Raw genomic sequence first — 18,299 nt, forward strand, 5'->3', positions numbered from 1 at the left:
TTTCTTCACAGCCTTAGTTAGGACCAAACAGAGTCAAAAACCTACCCACTCAATGTGTTCGAAGAATAGTTGGTCCATGGACTGATTCTGGGAGACTCCTTCCCAATTCTATGAAGAATCCGTATGCCACAAGTATATACTCCAATAAAAATTCAGACTCCAACTCCCCTAGGCAGGGTTGGGAAGTGGAAATTCACCTTGCTCTAATACCCAGCCAAATCACCCTCCTTAAAATTTCTCTTTATCCAAGATCCTTCATCCAGTAGTGTCTTTTCCTTGCTACAGTAGTGTGTTACTGTTTAAAATCTTCCCTACTCTGGTACTTACCAGTATTGCTAGCACATTGGAGTCAGAGGCAAGAGAAGTTTAACTTTGAGACTAGCTTAGACTTTTTTAGACAGTGAGACTCTTTTTCTAAAAATAAGTTACCCTTAGTATCATGCTGTATTAGTATTGCTTCAGCAATCATATAACTTATTTCTGGCTTTCCTGATGCAATTAAGTTTTCAGACTATTACTGTCAGATGGTAAGTCAGTTATTAGGGGTGTAAAAGTTCTATATTCCTAACTAACTCTGGTAAATTCACATAAGCCTCTCTTCTTGATATTTAAAGCTATCACCTAAATGCTTGCTTCAGAGGGACCATGTAACTGTAACTATTCTTCATAAAGCCCTCTGATGAGAAATTTTGCTTGCTTGGTTTTCATACAAGGTCTGTGAAGTAAATGGAAAGATGGATTAAGGCACCAAGTTTTAGCAGGGCACCACAGCGCAGTATGTCAATATCTGCTTTTGACAGACCAAAAAAGAAAGATCTTGAGAGTTTAAGGTTAGCCTGGGCTACCCTGTCTCAAACAACAACAACAACAACAATAACAACAAATAAAGCAAAATAGGGTGTCTTGATGGTGTCTGGGCTTTTTAGTATAATGGGAAGTTTGTGATGTCATCATGTTTCTTTTTTCCCCCATTTTTTTTAATGGAAATTCTCTGCATTTACATTTTAGATGTTATCCCTTTCCTATAATCTGATCCCCCCTCCTCCTCCCATTGCCTCCAGGAAGGTGCCCCCTTTCCCAACCACCTTCTCCCACCTCAGTACCATGGTGTTCCTCTACACTGAGAAAACAAGTCTTTGCTGGACCAAAGGTCTCTCCTCCCATTGATGTCTCCTCTGCTGCATATGTGCCTCGGGCTATGGGTCTTTCCATGAGATCTCATTGGTGGGTGTTTTAGTCTCTGGCGACTGTGGTGGGCTTGGATAGTTGATAATTTTGTTCTTCCCATGGGGTTGCAGATCCTTTCAGCTCCTTCAGTTCTTTTTCTAGCTTCTTCATTGGGGTCCTCATGTTCAGTCTGAGAGTTAGCTGCAGGCATCCTCCTCTGTATCAGTATGACTCTGGCAGATCTTCTGAGGAGGCATCTGTATCTGGTTCCTGCCAGTAAGCACTACTTGGCATCAGCAATAGTGCTTGGGTTTATTGGGCACATATGGAGTATATCCCCAGGTGAGGCTGTCTCTGGATGATCTTTTCTCCAATCCCTGCTCCTCTATTTGTCCCTTTATCTCCTCATATGAACATTTTGTTCTTCCTTCTAAGAAAGACTGACGCATCCACTTTCTGGCCTTCCTTCTCTTTGAGCTTCATAAGTTCTGTGGATGGTATTCCAAGCTTTTTTGGGCTAGTACCCATTTGTAAGTGAGTACATCATGAAAATCATGTTTCTTCACGGATCAAAATACAAATCTTTGGGAACATTTGAATGGCAAGACCAGCACCCTGGAGGATGAGCACATGGACACCTTCATTGAGGTTGCTAAGATTCAGGTTTTCTAAGGACGGCTCTCCACACACCCCCTTCACTTTTCAACCAGCAGAGGCTCCTCTTTGCTGGCAAGTAGTTGGAATATGGACACATTCTTTCTTATGACAACAGAGTCAACCCTGCACTTGTCTTCCACTTTAAGGGTGCTCATTAATTTTTCAGACTGCATTTTCAGCGGTCATTGCTAGCATTAGTTTTCTGTATGGCCTTCTGGCACAGACTAAGTTAGAAATTGAGTTAACAATAGCTGAACCTCTGTTCAAAATGTTCTTAAAGGGTTTGCTGCACGATAGCATAAAAAAGCCAAACAAAACAATAACAACAAAAAAAATCTACCAACCAGCTGTTGTAGTTTGAAGAACATATCCCTTAGACGCTGGCATTTAAACATTTGTTTCCAATTGGTAGCACTGTTTGGAGAGGTCTGGGAGATGAGGCATTGCTGAAGAGATTGAATACTATTCGTGGCCTTTGAGATTTCCAAGCCATTCCTAGTTTGCTGTGTTTGGTATGAGTTCAAAATGTGAGGCTTCAGTTTCCTGCTTCTGCCAGACAGTAACTGTGCAGATGGTAACTGCTAAGGGGAGGCACCTAGTTACAGAGCTGCTTGGCAACAAGATTTCTTTGCCAACAACATCATAAACCTAGCCTGACAAGTAATATTGTTTTATTTTCATAAAATTATGATTTCTTTATGAGACTCTTGTTCTGAAGAGCCATACCTCAGGCAGTCACTGCATAAGATTTTTCAAGTAAATTAAACTTATCTGAACTTCAAATATTTACACAAATTTAGAGCCAGACACACACACACACACACACACACACACACACACACACACACATTTTCCTGATTTGCCTCAAGGTTTTTCCAGGAAACGCTTTTCTTTCTTGGATTGACCTTCAAGAGAGAATTTATTCACCCCTTTTCAAACAATTCTCTATTGGGCACACTCTCTCTGTCTCTCTCTGTCTCTCTGTCTCTCTCTGTCTCTGTCTCTCTCTCTGTTTCTCCCACTGTTTCTCTCTTTCTGTTTCTGTCTGTTTTTTTCTATCAATTTCTAACCCCTGTATGGTGACTCACAGCTGTCTAACTTCAGTCCAATGTGACAAATGACAGGAAGGTTCATGTAGGCACAGGGAAAATGAAAATATTTTTTTCTCTAATTCTTAAATTTGGGAATGGGCCTGTAAATTTGGATTACTAGGAGACTGATAAATAGCAAGCAGTTCCTTTGTGTTTCAGTGATGAAAGGAAGCCAACCATCTGGGCAAGGTGTGTCAAAGTGTGTGATCACTGTAACAGGCAGCCTGCAATTGGCAATAGAACAGCAGAACAAAATGGATAGACTTAGAACATGAAGATAATTTTTAAGGCGAAGCACTTGTGGACTCTTGCATTTTGGGGAGGCACTCATAGGTCTTCATAGGATTCGAATGAAGGTTTTAACATATTCAGTAATATGTATGGGATTTTTGTTCTTTTCTTGTCTGTAGCTTGTTAACTCATTACCCACCCCGACTTTCCTTTCTCTTTACTCTCTCCATCTTTTAGGATCAGATTTAGCTCATACCAGTATTATTTCCAGAGCCCAGGCAGGGCAAAGGCAAACCCCAGCTGTGTGATATCCAAAAGGTTTACTACAACACATTGGTGAATGAAATAATTAACTGCACAAAAAGCAAGGAGCATAGATTTATTAATTGTGGTCCCAGTGAGAAAAGGAGTAGATAATGGGGTCTAGTAGACCCCAAATCTGGCTTCTGGGAACTGACATAAGCTTTAGGTTTAAACAGAGAAAGAGCTGGGGCAGTTGGTGAGTGGTAGCTGTAGGAAGCAGTCTTGGTCAAAATGTGGGTGGTTAATTATTATGTTCGTTCTGGCTTAGTAAGGCTTCTGAAGAAATTTACACTGTCTTCCCTTACTGATGGCACATAGTGAGAGATATTCGTAGATGATCACCCTCATTTGGAAGAAGATAATCCAGAGATGTTTGGCATTACTTGGTGGGGAGTTTAGCCCTTTGTCATAAACAGATTTACAGGTCAGGCCTGTGGTTCCTGCAATACACAGTGACTATAGATTTAAGACAATGACCAGAGACCTTAAGGTAGTTTGGGAAGTCGGAACAGGACATGACAAAAAGCTGATAATAATATGCCTCTATTGCTATTTTGGCTGTGGAAACAGAACATAGTTTTGTAGTTCATTGATCTTGTTGATGAGTGAATTTATGAGGCCACAAAAGGGAGTATTTGAAGACGGCTTTATTGGAGTTAGAACAATAAATAGGGTAGGCCAATTAGAGGATTTAGCACGTTTTGAGATGAGGGAGAATAAAAACGGAGGAGGAGGAGGACATCAAGTTACAGCTTTAATAGAGTCGATAGGTAAAAGACTCACTTTATAGGGTGAGGTAGTCATATTGAATAGAAAAAGGACTGGATACCCGGAGTTTTGCTCACCCAAGGGAAACCATTTCTCCTAGGCTATTTTAAAAACTACTTTTTAAATTGCTTTAAGTTTTTTACATGCATATATCTATATTGAGAATATTTCCTCAAATCCCCCCCTCCCTTTGAACCCTCTTTCTCTAATGAGTTTCCTCTGTCTTCCTGGACACTTTACTTCCACTGTCATGCCATAGACAGACAGACAGACAGATAACCTATGTAAAGGATTTTATACAGATATGTAAAATCTGGGAGCCACAAATGAAAAATAAAGCTTATAGTATTTATTTTAATAAAGTTATTACCTGTGGTATCACAGTGTTATAAAACCATCCCCTATATTCTAAGAGACTTGGGCTTTTGTTGGACTTTATAACCAAAATTAATAAAGAATTTTGCGGCCACTCAAGATGTAAGATTGTTACCCCTGTGTCCCTACCTTGTTTATTCAACTGGCCTTAAGAGAACAATGACAATCTTACTTGCCTTGGATTTTCCGGTAATCAACTTTGACTTTACAACCTAAGCCAATGCTTAGCTGTAATTTCACTTTTATGTTTCCCTCCAAGCTCCTGCCCCAGACTCATGAACATGAGTTCTCATAGTCATTTGCTGAAAATAACAACAACAGAAACTGTTGAAAGCAATCTTATAAAATAAATATCCACCATAAATGTTGAACACACCATATAGATTATTTGGTAACTAGTGATGTTTGTCATCTGGGTCAGCTGGGGACAGTTGCAGTCAGTGACTTCCTCTTTTGTAAAGTATCCTTTGTTCCTCCTCCAAGTGATGAGCTATACACAGATAGACAGACACAGGGCATAGACAAAGATGAAGAGTCAGCGACAGATTCTCAAGACAATCTTCAGTCAGGCACAGATTTAAACTCATACAACAGATAAGAGGACAAGAGACAAGAATAAAAAGAAGAGAGCTCCAGTTTGGGCCTGCTCTTGGTTAAATGGCACCACGGAGGAGTGCTTGGATCTCTTTCCTTAATGAGATCCCAACATATTATTGGTGACTCCATGTCTACTATGTTCAGATCAACCACACTTAACTGACATTTTAATCTTATTAGCAGCCAACAACTTCTCATCTTCTGTAAAACCATATCAGTAAACAACACCTTGAATATTGTTGATTCACTCTGACCTTGTGAAAGGGTGTTTAGCATGCTTCTCCGTAGCTCTCTATCCCCCTTAGAGTAGGTTAGCTGTGCTGTTCGAAGGCAACGTTACCACTAGATAGACGGGTGGGCTGCTATGGTTGTTACTTTGTGTGGCTAAAATGCTTGCCTTTACTGCAAGCTTTCCTTCATGAGAGTCTCTAGGTGGCTTGTGGTATGGGAGATGTCCCTTTTTCCCTAAAGAAAAATGCTGACCTTTTAGTCTGATTTCCAAAAATCTTAAGTTTTTGTAAATATATTTATTATTTGTTTAGAATAATCACATATACATAGACTTTATATAACTCTATAAAAGAAATCTACAAACAGCAAGAATCTTAGATGAGAAAACTCATGATATTTGTCTTTCTGAAATTCTTAGCCCAACCATTTTTTTAGTATATATTAAGTATGACTTAAATTTTTATAATAAATTAAAATTAGCCCAAGCCAAGAATATTTCATATAGCAATAAGCATCACAGAGAAGAACTGTGTCAAGAAAGGAACCCCTAGATTAAAGGTAAAAATGGTCAGGAACTTTTGACCATTCAATGATTTCTCAGCTTCTGTACAGCTAGATGACTAAGTACAATTCTGTATATTCCTGATTCAGCCTCACTCAGCATTTTTCCAGCACTAAGTCAGGCAGAAGCCTCTCTTCACCTTTCCTAAGAGGCTTTGACACAGTGTGAGATTTCAGAATGGAATGTTTCTCCTGGTTTCTGGCTATGATTCTGTGGGATTCATTGCTTTCTAGCCTTTAGCCTTTTATCAGGAATTTGTCACAGAAAAACACAGTGTGATTTTGGTTTCTTGCTTCTTCTGGTCAGTTTTGTCTTCTAATCTCCAAGTTGAAAGAGAAAGATAGAAACCATGTAGGCACTGACTGTAACCTACCTTAGGACATGGCCTTTTACTCACCTAGAAAGAATGTTATAATTTACTGTGAAGAAGAAGGAAAAATCTCATTCAGTCGATTTTCACGATAGGCCTCAGTTTTTCTCGTGTCTAGAATGAGTCTTTTTCTTCCTTGACCACTACTATTCTGTGCCCAGCATTTTGTAGAATGGAGCCTTATTTATGTTTAGTTTCATAGTTGAACTAAAGAAAAGATAACCTGTGTACTCATTACATTTATGCTGGCATATGATAAGTAATAAAAGGATCAATAAAATCGGGCAAAAGTCTGATCCTATCAAGAGGTGGGGATGGACTGAAATAACAAGATAGATCATAATGCCATTGACAAAGCACGTGTGGAATTTCAAGACAAGAAAGTGTGACATAACCTTGACCCTGAGCAAAGTGCTCCTTAGGGGTTTCTGATCATAGTAGAGTTTTTTTTTTTTTGTGTGTGTATGTGTGTGTGTGTGTGTGTGTGTGTGTGTGTCTTGAGCTGCATTAATAGATGATGGTACAATGTAAGGTGATGCATGAGGGCATGATGAATCTCATCCAGTGAGGCTGTGAGAGTCATAAAGAACCCAAGGCTCATGCACATAGCTGAGTATAACAAGCAAAAGTACACACTCGGTTAATAGTGACTGTGATGGAGGAGAGCAGGTTTTCCTGGAAATAGGCAGCTATTTCAACAAAGGGAACAAAGAATGAATTATGAATGGGAAATAGAAGCAGATATATAGCAAAATACCATTAAATAAGGGGGTTGACAAACATCTAGTAGAAATGAACTTTGAGAGTTCCACTGAGGCAGCCTGCTGGAATTTCCCTGTTGAAAGTCCCTCCTGGGCAGAATGAAGTATCCCCTGGGTGAGGCTTCCAAGTAACTGAACAAATAGCAGCAGATAGTGATGGCATTATCAAATTGGATGCCCGAAGCATCCAGAAGGAATCCAGTGGAGAAGTTGAGATAGTAAGTTGGAGTTAGTGATTTAGCTTTCTTTCCTCATGGATAAGCTTCCTATGGCTGACCCTTCATGTCACATCACATTACCAATACCATCACTATCACCATCACCATTACAATCGCCATCATCACCTTCTCCTCCTCCACCTGTTTCTTCTTCTTCTTCTTCTTCTTCTTCTTCTTCTTCTTCTTCTTCTTCTTCTTCTTCTTCTTCTTCTTCTTCTTCTTCTTTTTCTTCTTCTTCTTCTTCTTCTTCTTCTTCTTCTTTTTCTTCCTCTTGCACATCCCCTCATCCTTCTCAAAGCAGTGGTTTTCATATTATGGGATAAACAACAGTCACTTCTGACAGGAATGATTTATATCCTAGCTGTTTTTAAGACACATGTTTTCAATACCGTTAGCTGCTTGAGTTTTTCTCTCTTCATGGTACAAAGCCAGAAGGTCAATCTGACCCAGGGCAGAGAGTTTTGGAGAACAACTGGCACAAACATAAGTGGGTCTGAAGTTGGGGGAGAGGAAAGTTTGCTTCCAGAGCAAGTTTCTCAATGAGCTTTAAAAGACTATGAAAATTTACTGACATAATGTACAATATACATTTAGGCATAGTCTATTAAAGCAATACTTATAATTGCTTTATAATTATGAATTGATAATCAACAAATCCCGTGTGTGTTCATGATTAAACTTCTAATCGACATTAAAATGCATCTTGGCAGTGGGAGGAGTCTTCAACAGCTAAAGATCCACTTCTGTGTGGCTTTCACAATAAAAGATATTTGAAGCAATCATGGAGAGTAATGTTATAATGGTGATGGTGATGAAGATGAAGATGAAGAAGATAAGCTCCTATGCACGCCTTTGGACTTACTAAATAGATAAGGGAGACCTTGACCATCTGATATTCCTGCCTCTCCACCTCCTAAGTGCTAGGATTGTAGGTGTTGGCAACCACACGCATTTTCATACTTTTTTGTGTATTAACCACCTCCTCCATCTTCTCAAATACCTCTTAAAAAAAGGAGAGGCAGCTCTTTTGTTCATGGAAAGATATTTATGACTTCAGAATGTAACATGGTGTTGGGCAAAAAAGGGCACGCAGTAAATGCTTACTGTAGAAATGCTGACTGCAAGAACTAGAAAAATGGAGGGTATAAAATAACTTTGTATGAACTAAAGAAACTATTTGGATGGAAATTGGGAATGATGGGTAATAGGAGCTAATTTTCAGTTGCCACCCCAACCATACCTCTGAGTATGTACACCGTTCCTGTTCCTGGGTGCCTTAGATGATTTCTCCTTTTATGCTTGCTTTTCTGCTAGCTAGTTCCTTACAACTGCTCTTTACTGAGTGAAACTTGTACTCCCACATTCATGTGAATCTCACATCACTAATTCAGTCATTCAAGATTTAGAAGTTAGTCTTGTAGTCTGTGTATTCAGACAGATTATAAGTCTATGTTGAGTTTCCACCATCAAACAAGACCAACTCTACGGGAATGACAGTAACTGAGAGAACATACTCTAAAGAAATGAATGTCTTTTTTTTTTCTAAATTGGTCACATCTTCAACTTTTTCTACTTTTTGCTTCATAGATTCCAAAGAGCAAGGCTACTGGGGCCACCAAAGTAGCAATTGATGTGGGTTTCTGTCACATAGATGCAGCATACTTCTATCAAAATGAGGAAGAAGTTGGACAGGCCCTCTGAGACAAGATGGCTGATGGGACTGTGAAGAGGGAGGGTTTGTTCTACACCAAGGTAAACACTTGTGGCCAGAATGGCTAAAAGCCACTGCCAATTCAACTATATTAATGGGGAGGGAGAAACCACCCTTTTGGTATCAATTTGCTTAATTTATTTATTGAAAAGACCCATTATATAACCATAGAGGGCAAGGCCAGTAAATGGTTCATGAAATAAGGTGCGCTGGTTTCTATGCTTTTGATCCCTGGGCTCTGTGAGGTAGAAAAGAAATGATTCCTGTTATCTGACATGAATGGTACCCAAGCATGTGCGTGCGCACCTGTGCACGTACACACACACACACACACACACCAATGAATGAAAAATAAATCTTGCTTTGCTCTAACAAATTAAATTAATGTGTATTAGATGTGGAATATAGCTACTCTGTTTTTGAGCATCAGACATTGTTAAGATGTAAGATAAGATAAAATTTTTAACAGGTTTGTACCTTTTTACAATGAAAGTTGCTAGTTCTGCTTGACCAAGTAGTGCAATCATTACTTTTAAAAATATTGTTGCTGATTTCATAGGGATATTCATGAATAAATGTATAATATATACTAAAAAAGAGAAGAAACCAGTTCTTCTGGATTATCTGGCCTTGTTGGACCCCGAGTAACTAATTCTTAAATAGATTACCAAGTAATACTGAGATCCCCAAAAGGAAAAGTTATTTTTCAAATCAACACTGACTAGGCTGAAATTTGTCACATTCTCTTAGGGGGAAAGCTGACATGCGTGACATGAGCTGAGCTGAGATGTCTAATGATGTCTCCTCTGCTGGTGACAACTTGCTTTTAGGCTCTGTTGGAACTTTTTCTGGAGTTACTAAAGACAGTGAAGTGACTCCACCACAACCTCATCATTTCCTTTTTCCTTCTAGACCCAAGCTTCTAAATTTCAAAACACTTAAGTTGGTTGTTTCCTAGGTCTTGTTATATCCTTAGCTTTGTCATCACTGAAATTACGTCAGTGTTCCATTGACGATGTTCTCGATACAGAAAACCTGAGCAGGACTTTGTGGGGAGGGTCTGGGAGAAGTTGGGTGGGAGTAAAACAAATCAAAATATATTGTCTGAAACTTTAGCCCCAACTGTTCTTAGCTGAGACCACCATGGACGGTCTCTATCCTTTTGCCACAATGCGTAATTTTGTTTGAAAACGGCAGATTTGGACTACTCTCTTTAGACCAGAGTTGGTTCGTCAGTGCCTGGAGAGATCACTGAAGAAACTTGGGCTGTATTATGTAGATCTCTGCATTGTCCATATGCCGACTGCTATGAAGGTCAGTTTTAGATTTGTATGCCCTTGACTGTTGCATTATGGCAGGCCAGTGAGTTTTTAATGGGCTACTGCCAAGAGAGATGCATCTATCTCAGGTGAATAGAATAGTTAGATGCTTATATGACTCTCCATGACAGCTGAGAGACCCACTGGCAAGACTTTTTATTTATTTATTTATTTATTTATTTATTTATTTATTGATTGATTGATTGATTATATTCTCTGTATTTACATTTAAAATGTTTTCTCCTTTTCTCCCACTCCCATGACCCTCTTCCTTCTCTTGCTTCCATGCCTCATGCTTCCATGAAGGTGCTCCCTCTCCCAATCACCCTCTCCCACCTCAGCGCCTTGGCATTCCCCTACACTGGGAAAACATGCCTTCACTGGACCAAAGGCCTCTTCTCCCATTGATGCCAGACAATGCTGTTCTCTGCTACATATGCAACTGGAGCCATGGGTCTCTCATGTGTACTCACTCATTGGTTGGTGTTTTAGTCCCTAGGAGCTCTGGAGGGTTTGGTTGGTTGATAATATTGTTATTCCCATGGTGTTGCAAACCCTTTAAGCTCCTTTAGTCCTTTCTCTAGTTTCTTCATTGGGTTCCCCATGTTCAGTCCAGTGGTTAGCTGCAAACATCCTCAACTGTATTTGAGGAGGCATCCATATCAGGCTCCTGCCAGTAAGCAGTAAGTTCTTGGCATTGGCAATAGTGCGTGGGCTTGGTGGCTGCATGTGGGGTGAATCCCTAGGTGAGAATCTCTGAATAATGCACATTCTCCAGTATTCTGAAGAGTTAACGTTTAAGGACCTCACTGCTTTTTAGCTATTATAGTTCTCTAAATGTGGAGACAGCTGAGACTCTAGGGGTCTTCTCTATCTTCTTAGGGAATGTGCTAGTCTGTGTGTATCTTTCATACTAACATAGAGGGATCTGAATTTGGATTTGAATTTGGGCTTGGGCTCCTTTGGGCCTTGTGGCTTTATTTTCTTACTATGGAACATGTTTGTTGATCACATCTGATGAACTCATTAACTCAGACTTGAGTATCACGTAGTGGAGAAAAACCTCATGACTAATATAATAAGTTCTAGTCTTCACACCATTCTGTCTTTTGGATATGAAATGAATTCCAGTTGAAGGAGCCCTCATAAGTGGTAAAGTTTGGGGCTTCATGTTAGGGGAAGGGGAAGAAAAGTAGAGGCAATCAAGGGGAAAGATGTTCTTCTGTAATCTCTGAGATAATTTCAGTTTTCTATCTCCCAAGTCTCCCTATACAGACACATGCACAACACACACAAAGTGACTAATATAATATCCTGGGTGTTGGATGAGGTAGCTCATTAGGCACCAGAAACTGACTATTAGGAAAAGTATTTGTTAACTTCTCTTTTCTCCTCATTTTAGCCCAGAGATGAACTTCTGCCAAAGAATGCTAATGGGAAAGTCATTTTAGAAACAGTGGACATTCTTGATACATGGAGTGTATGTACTGCTGTGGGCACCCCAAGGCAATATGGGCAAGGTAGAAACAAATTAATGATTAATCAGATGAGATGGGTTTTTCTTCCATCAGTTGATAATCCTAAGACCTGTCATAATGCCCAGTCTTATTGTGACTTGTTATGCCATGTTTGGCTGATATACTTGGGAGGACTGCTCTTTTCTGTAGGGAAATCAAAAAGAAGTAGATCTGGGGAGAGGAGAGGTGGAACTGAAGGGAGTGAAGGATGGGAAACTGTGGTCAGGATGTAATATATGAGAGAAGACTATGAAAAGAAACACAAACAAGCTCTTCTCTATTTCTGTAATCTCATCTGTAAAGGGAGAGTTGAGTGGCATGACCTTAATTATTTTATGATTTTAAATTTTAACCTCAACTATAGTTTGATTTTTTTTTTTGCATGATGGAGCTGATCAAAGATATGAGCTGAATAAAGGGGGTAACCAGAAAGAAACTCAAGGGTCACAACACTACTCAAGGATAGAAAAACACAAGTTTAGAAAAGCATAATCTGGCTTAGCACAGAGCGAGCTATACTTGAGGATGTAACATGTCATTATGCATTCTGTCTCATATATAGCTTCCAACAGCATAGGACAAATATAGCAATATGCTTTCTACTAGCACAAGATCTGTGAATTCCATGTCTTTGACTATGATGGAATTTATTGAAGAACCATTGTGGCTCATTGTGGTATCAAAACAGGTGTTACTAAATGCTTATGGTAACTAGTGGGATTTCAACTATCGAACCTCTAAAAGAATTAAGTACTGACAAAACTATATTCATATATTGTTATGCCAAAATGCCTTTAAAAATCTGTATATGTATCCCTCCTTTTTAAAAATAAGGTTGTAAGAGAGAAAAAAAAAGAGTGTGGGAGAAGGTAAAGGGTGACTTATATGTGTTTGCTGTTCTCAATGTACACACAATGGAACGAGCAGACAAGTACATATTCATAGCAGGTGAGTGCACTGGTCAAGGCTGTGTTAAAATGACAACATCGCTTTGAGAAATGGAAATTATTATGTAAGTATTCAAAGATGTTTAAGGAGAAACTCCCAAGTACAGAATATGATTCATGCTTACCAGATTTTTTTTTTCTCCCCAGGCCCTGGAGAAGTGTAAAGATGCAGGTTTAGCAAAGTCTATAGGGGTGTCCAATTTCAACCACAAACAGCTGGAGTTGATTCTGAACAAACCGGGGTTGAAATACAAGTCCACTTGCAACTAGGTAAGCTCTTAGTTCATCTTGGCCACCCCTTACCTTACGTTCTTCACAACTTCTTCCTTACTTGATGCTTCTTAATTTTCTGTTTTGAACTAGCTAGGTAGATCATAACTATTTGACTTGAGCCAGGAAATATCAGTGATGGTTCAGGTTGACTATCTTTATTTTTTAGAAAATGGATTCCAGGAAGGTTAACAAGTAACACCAGAGGGCATAGGTACAGAACTGTGTGTATGTAGTCATTCAAAGTATCCTAGTAAAAATATGGCAATATAAATATCCAAAAAACATCTCTTAGGTATTCAAACAAAATGTGTAAGTAATTCCTAATTAGTGAGCAGTACAGCACTTTCTAGATGGGAGAAGCAGTTAACATTAAAGTCTTGAAAGCATTTTCCTTGGTTAATAGCATGTAGACAGTTTGCCTTTGGTCAAACTTCTCTAATACAGATAACGGTATTGCACAGGTCCACTGTTAAAACAGACAACATGCTGAAAATTACTTGTGGTATAATGTGTTCTAACAAAGCTTAGAAAATAAAGACATTGAGTTGGTTTTGGACTAAGTTTAATAGTCATCTCCTCTGCTGACAACTTCTTTACAGGTTGGATACAGCAGTATGGTGTGTTTAAACTGCTGTATATGATCCTTTAATGTGTAGTGGACATGGATCTACAATGCCTCTTCGGAGCCATTAAATATTTACTCTCTCCCAAGTGATCCAGCTTCCTTCTGCAGAAGGCAAGGGTTCCGAAGTTTTCGTTGATGACATTTAACAAGTGTTTTGTTCTTGGAAGCCTTATTGGCACATGCCCCACATCAAAATTTTTCATGTAGTGTGAACATTCTATATTGTCAAGAACCATGCCCTTTCCTGTGCTCCCAAAGGTCTCAGTGGCACACATCTCTCCTTCCTCCACTCCTATAGCTTCCTCTTCTTCCACAATGGGCACCATTTTCCAGCATGAATTCTACATGGCCCAATTGAATGTCCATATGTCTTCCCATCTGTTTCTACCTCTTAATTCTATAATTTCTTGAATGGCCCCACTGACATCACAGGGATGAATGCCAATCCCAGCATGCTTTATTCCAGTATTAGTGGAATCTTTTACATCTTTTAATAATATGTCATATTTGGGATTAAAAGTAACAGTAAAAGCACAATCGATTATTCCACCACTTGTATGTGTTCCAAAGTCGATCTTACAGATGTTGTGGTACTGTAGGACTGTTGTGTCACCAGTGTTGGGATTGTAATGTGCAGTACAGTTGTTGAGAGAACACCCAGTGGGAAATGCCAGACCTGCATTCAACCCATCTTCGTTTATTAGCTTTCGGGAACCATCTTCAACTTCTCATAGATTTCTATCATTGTCATTCCAGTCTTGATCCAGCTCATGATGTATTTCATAATTTGCAGATGTGCTTCCACAGCCTCTTGGATGTCGTTCCAAATTTCCTCACTAGCCTGGTCTAGCCCCATTTTTCTACACTTGTGGTTCTCCAAGCATCTGGTGGCCCATCTTGTGTGGATGGGTATTCACACTTTTGTCCTTTGGAAAACACATCATTAGGATACAGGTCACAGATTGGAACTGAGGGAGCGTCTGTTTGAACTTTCGGTCCTCTATTCTTCTCTTCTCTTCTTCCCAGTTGCACCATCAATATCACCATTTCCATCTTCATCATCATCATCTCTCTCTTTCTTCTTCAGTGCTTGTTTCTTCAACTGTTTTGCTACTTCATCCACTGAGGTTCTTGATTCTTTATCAAGTTCTTGTTACACTGCTGACACAGCCCCTTTGCCCTTCTTCTTTGTCCGTCTTTTCTTCTTGGTGGCTTCCTTGGCCATGCTAAACGTTCCCTTTTCCCTGTCATCATTCAAGTAGCCACCGAAGGATGCTGCCTCCTCCTTGGTGGCCATGTTGCCTGAGAGGGTGAGGGTGAGGGCAGGGGAGGGGGCAAGGGTGAAGATGACCCAGGTGAAGATGTGTTGAAGGTACCTAAGTTAATTTGAAGCTTGAAGTGGTTAGGAATAGATGCACCAATGCTTTGTGTCACTACCTCATGGATGGTCATTAAGGCCACAAGATAGATGAGTCCCATACTGTGGTAATGAAGATGATTCTTGAACTTTTTCTTCCTCCTCTCCTTTGGGTTCCTTGAGGTCTGAGGGTAAGGACTTGATGGAGGTACTCTATTTAGAGCTATGGGTTCCAAGATCTCTCAGTCATTGCATTATGTCTGACGGTGTGTTTCTGTATTTGGTCCCTTCTACTGCAAGAGGAAGCTTCTCTGATGGTGGTTGAACAGGGGCTGATCTATGAGTATAGCAGAATACCATTTGGGATCCTTTTATCCCTACATTTTTTCTTTTCTTTTCTCTTTTCTTTTCTTTCCTTTCTTTTTCTCCCTCACACCCTCCCTCTAATTTTTTCGACCAGTATTATTTGGTTTCACCCTAGGTCCCTGGGCTATCTAGTCCCAGGTTCTTGGATAGTGTCAGGTATGGGTTCCATCTCATGGCATGAGTTTTAAGTCTGATCACATACCAGTTGGTTACTCCCACAAGATTTGTGCCCCCACTGCACCAGCACATCTTGAAGGTGAGATACCTCTGTAGAACAAAGGCATTGTAGCTAGGTACCTCCCTGTAATAAAAATGCTGGAACAGAGGAGTGAAAGCTCTACGTAGGCACCAGCTTTTCTTCATGTTCAATGAGTTGTGTATGTATTGCTTTTAACCTTGCTGTCAGTTTATGAGGAGCAAGATTTTATATATATAAATATAAATATATATATATTTAATAGAACATATAATGTATATGTTATATATTATATACTGCATATAATTTTATACACTACACTATATATTATATTATATAGTTTATAACATAGGACTATGTAATTACAATAATATATAACATGTATTATATTTTATAATATAATTATATATGCTATATACTATGTAACATATTATACTATATATTATATATAGTCTATAATAACATATTATAGACTATATATAATATATAATCATATATAATATATAATGTTATTATGTATTATATAATATATAAAATGTATTATATAATATATAATTATATATATACTTTATATTTGCCATAAATTTATTTATACATTCACTTTGTATCCTTCTGTACTTCTATTTACATAACTCATCCCCTTTCTCCTCCACTGAGAATAAGGAGGCCCCCTTTGGCTACCAACCCACCCTGCCATATCCTTTCTCATTGAGGCCAGACAAGACTTGCCAGTTAGAGAAACAGGATCCATGGGCAGGCAACAGAATCAGGCAGTCCCCAATCCAGTTGTTGGGGGACCTGCATGAAGATCAAGCTGCACATGTGCTAAATATGGTGGTTCCGTCTCTGAGAGACAACAAGGGTCCAGGTTAGTTGACTATGTTGGTCTTCCCATGGAGTTCCTATTCCACCCAGGCCCCTCACCTTCCCCCAGGTCTTCCACAAGACTCCCAAGCTCTATCTAATGTTTGGTTGTGAGTCTTTGCATCTATTTCAGTCAGCTATTGGGTGAAGCGTCTCAAAGGACAGTTATGCTAAGCTTGTGTCTGTAAGCATAACAGAGTTCCATTAATGTGTCAGGTTCTTGTCAATGGGATGGATCTCACATTGGGCCACCCTTGGTTGGCCATTCCCTCAGTATCTGCTTCGTCTTTGTCCTTATACTTCTTGTAGGCAGGATAGATTTTGGGTTGAAGGTTTTGTTGGTGGGTTGGTTTTCTCATTTGGGAGTTCTGCCTGGCAACAGAGGGTGCACACTTCAGGCTCCATATTTCCCACTGCTAGGTGTCTCAGCTAATGTCACTCTGGTAGACTTCCTGGAGTCTCCTCTGTTTCAGATACACATCCATGCCCTTCCTTGGCAATTTCCATTCATTCTCCTAGCTCTCTCTTTCTGGCTCTCCCTACGTTTGATCACCTCCCTTCCCCACCCCTTTCTATCCCCTATCTTACCAAGTTTCTTCCCTCCATCCAATTCCAATGACTACTTTTTTCCCTTTTGTGTGAGATTCAAACATCTTCTTTTGGGCCTACCTTGTTATTCAGCTTCTTTGGGTCTGTGGGTTGTAGCATGGGTATTCTGCACTATATGGCTAATACTCACTTATGAGTATATGCTATACATGTTATTTTGTGTTTGTGTTACCTCACTTAGGATAAGATTTTCTAGTTTCATCCATTTGCTTGCAAATTTCATGATTCCCCCTTTTAAAAATAGCCCAGTAGCATTCCATTGTGTAATGGAATTCTTTGGTTGAGGAATAGCTGGGTTGTTTCCAGTTTATGGCTATGAAAATAAAGCTGCTATGAACATAGTTGAGCAAGTAAGTGTCCTTATGGTATGGTGGTGTATGGTGGGGCATCTTTTGGGTATATGCCCAGCAGTAGTATACCTGTGTCTTGAGATAAAACTATTCCCAAACATCTGAGAAACCACCAAATTGACTTCCAGGGTATTTGTACAAGTTTTCACTCCCACCAGCAATGGAGAAGTGTTCTTCTTGCTCCACATCCTCACCAGCATGTGCTGTTGCTTGAGTCTTTTAGCTTAGTTATTCTGTGTGGTATGAGGCAGAATCTCAGTGTTGTTTTGATGTATATTTCCTTAATGACTAAGGACGTTGAACATTTATTTATGTGCTTCTCAGCCATTAGAGATTTGTTTGTTGAGAATTCTCTGTTTAGCTCTGTATGCCATTTTTTTAAAAAAAAAAATTGGGTTATTTGATTTGTTGGTGTTTAATTACTTGAGCTTTTTATGTGTTTTAGACATTAACTCTCTGTCAAATGTCGAGTTGGTGAAGATCTTTTCCCATTCTGTAGGGTGGTGTTTTGTCCTATTGATGGTGTTGTTAACCATGCAAAAGCTATATAGTAATCTATAATTTATTATTATTATTAACAACATAATATTATAATAGTAATTATGTTATTAATAATATTAACATAATACACATTACTAATATTCTAAATATTATATATTATTATGTATATTGCCATGCTTACTACATATATACTATATATTATATTATATCATATATTATATATGTTAAATAATAAATAAATTTTGTATTTATTATATACTTAATATATAATTAATATATTAGGGTTAGGGCTAGGGTTAGTGGACCCCACAGTTAAAGAAGGAAATAACAGGA

The 18,299-nt window shown here is 39.0% G+C and overlaps 1 pseudogene across 1 annotated transcript; it reads right to left on the minus strand.

The window, feature by feature from the left end:
* Nucleotides 1-13,660: 13,660 nt before the first annotated feature.
* On the minus strand, nucleotides 13,661-15,020 carry LOC308421529 (methionine aminopeptidase 2-like; annotated as a pseudogene). Its single transcript has one exon. The product of its transcript is annotated as a methionine aminopeptidase 2-like (transcript).
* Between the last annotated feature and the right edge of the window lie 3,279 nt (nucleotides 15,021-18,299).

The sequence above is a fragment of the Micromys minutus genome, assembly GCF_963924665.1.
Source record: "Micromys minutus genome assembly, chromosome: 6".
NCBI lineage: Eukaryota > Metazoa > Chordata > Mammalia > Rodentia > Muridae > Micromys > Micromys minutus.